General features: G+C 60.5%; 1 pseudogene; it reads left to right on the top strand.

The window, feature by feature from the left end:
• Nucleotides 1-102: 102 nt before the first annotated feature.
• LOC112063265 (uncharacterized) lies at nucleotides 103-1,639 on the top strand (annotated as a pseudogene).
• Nucleotides 1,640-2,489: the final 850 nt, after the last annotated feature.

Below are 2,489 nucleotides of genomic sequence, written 5' to 3'. Positions count from 1 at the left end.
GCCGGGCACCTGCTCACCACCTGAGCAGCCTGACCGGCTGCGGGGGACGCAGCTGCCCCGCGTCGCTCCCGGGGCCCACCTGGCGCCGCCTTCTCCGCCCAGGCCAAGGGCCCCGCCCCGCGCAGCGCCTGCTGCGACCACAATCCGCCCCCGCGCAGCGCCTGGTGCGAAACCGTCCCGCCCCGCGCAGCGACTGGTGCGACCCGCCCCGCCACCTAACCCTAACGATAACCCGTACCCTAACCCGTACACTAACCCTCACACGTAGCCATACCCTAATCTTTACCCTAATCCTAACCCGTGCCCTAACCCTAACCCTGGAAAGGCTCCTGGTCAAATCCCACACAAAGTTATTACAAGAGCAAGGAGCAGGGTAACGTCTGTACAATCTTGGAAACGCCCAGTGAGGCACAGGAAGCAGGACCTCCGGTGGGTCAGTCCTGGAGGGAAGCCAGGGCGTCAGGAGCCGGGTTTGGGGTGCCCCAGTGTTCCTTACTCAAAACCTGAAATAATAAAAAGGTACAAAACAGGGACCAGCTGAACACATACTGGTAAAGGGGGCCCCAGACAGTTCCAGCAGCGGCTGAAAGACGCTGCTCTGCGGGGATGGGCCGCCCGTCAATTTCACTTTCTTCTTTGCACTTTTCTGTATTTTCTGCAGCGTCTACGCATTCATTACTTTACCTTCAGGGAAAAAAAATCTGGTGCTGAAAAGAGATCCTTACCTATTTCTTTTTAGGGCATGACTGACCCTTCAGTGTTATAGTGCGTGGATGGGGCCCTTCCCTCCCTGACCGCCCCTTGCAGCCGGGACACCCGCTTCTACCTGCAGGTGTGGAGCCCGGCTCCGTGGTCATCACCCGGCAGGCGGTGGACGCCTGCTTCAAGCAGGAGTTCGAGCAAATTGTCCTCGGGAAGCGGGTGGTCCGGAACACGCACCTGGAGGAGCGGCTGGTGCAGGAGCTGGTGCGGTGCTCCGCGGACCTGGGCGAGTTCCCCACCGTCGTGGGCAATACCATGTGCACCCTGGACTTCTACGAAGGTGAAGGGCGCGCTGGTCTCCCGCCCGGGGGTCCGCACCGCTGCGGGCGTGCGTCTCAGCACCGGTTCCCTCGCGGGCCGGTGGGTCGAGGGCACGCGGGGCCCGTGGGGCTGGACAGCATCTCTGGGGCGCGGGGCGGTGGAATGGGAGGTGGGCGCTCCCGGGCCAGCGTCAGCTCTGCATGTTCCCAGGGCAAGGCCGCCTGGACGGGGCGCTCTGCTCCTACACGGAGAAGGACAAACAGCAGTACCTGCGGGCGGCCTACGAGGCCGGTATCCGCAACATCGAGATGGAGTCTTCCGTCCTCGCCGCCATGTGCAACGCCTGCGGCCTCCCAGGTGGGGCCCCTAGGCCGCAGCTCCCCCGACCCCGCCCCCTCCTCCCGGGAGGGGTGCCCAGGACGATGTCCTGCCCATCGCCAGCCTTGGCCTTGCACCCGCCCTGCCCCCAAGGCGTGTTTCTGGACCCCTGCGCTCGGACCTCCTTGGATTGTCACGTGGTCCAAGGCAGGGTCCTCAGTGTCTCTGCAGGGATTCACGTGCCACTGAGAGACCAGAAAGATGAGAAAGTCCCCCCTTCGGCTCTGGGCAGGCTTCGCTGCCGACTCTACAATGAATCTGGCCTTCAAAGTTCTTTGGATTTCTGAATTGGGGCTAATTCACCGCAGTTCCTGGCCTCACCCTTCGAGGTCCAGCTCTGCCTTCCAGAATTCCTGCCTCGCAGCTGTCACGTCACCTTGCCTTTCAAGGCAGTGCAGGGCCCCCGAGCTGGTCCTGGGGTTTGCTTGGGAATCTCTGGGAACAAAGGCAGGCAAGGATAAGGACAGAACGGGATAGTGTGGCCCCCCTCAGCTTTTTCGTGTTCTCCGTCTATCAGAAGCCACCGTCGGCCCCTTCCCTTGAGGCCTGGACGCTGGTCTCTGTGAGCGAAGCTAGAATCCCGCTCTTTGCACTGACCTGGCGTTTGCTCTTTGCAGCGGCCTTGGCGTGCGTCACACTCCTCTACCGCCTGGAAGGTGACCAGATCAGCAGCCCCCATGAGGTGCTGGCCGAGTACCAGCAGCGGCCCCAGCAGCTGGTGGGCCGCTTCATCAAGAAGTGCCTTGCAGCAGCCTGAGGTCCCCAAGCCTCCAGACACGAGCGTTGGTGTTCGCAGCAAATAAAATCATTGCCACAACCTCCTTCTGTCTGGTGGGCCGCTTCATCAAGAAGTGCCTTGCAGCAGCCTGAGGTCCCCAAGCCTCCAGACACGAGCGTTGGTGTTCGCAGCAAATAAAATCATTGCCACAACCTTCTTCTGTATGACTTCCTGCATCCTTTGTAGAAGAGTCTAGGGAACTGACTGTGTTTCAGAGGCAAAGAATCCTGCATTAATTACGCAGGAGTTTTTGTTTTTTATAAGCTTCATGGGAGAATTTCCACCACATTAGCCTGATTTGGGTTTTCTT

The sequence above is a fragment of the Physeter macrocephalus genome, unplaced genomic scaffold, assembly GCF_002837175.3.
Source record: "Physeter macrocephalus isolate SW-GA unplaced genomic scaffold, ASM283717v5 random_6917, whole genome shotgun sequence".
Lineage (NCBI taxonomy): Eukaryota > Metazoa > Chordata > Mammalia > Artiodactyla > Physeteridae > Physeter > Physeter macrocephalus.
The sequence above is the reverse complement of the archived record's forward strand: the minus strand, read 5'-3'. Positions and strand labels throughout refer to the sequence as shown.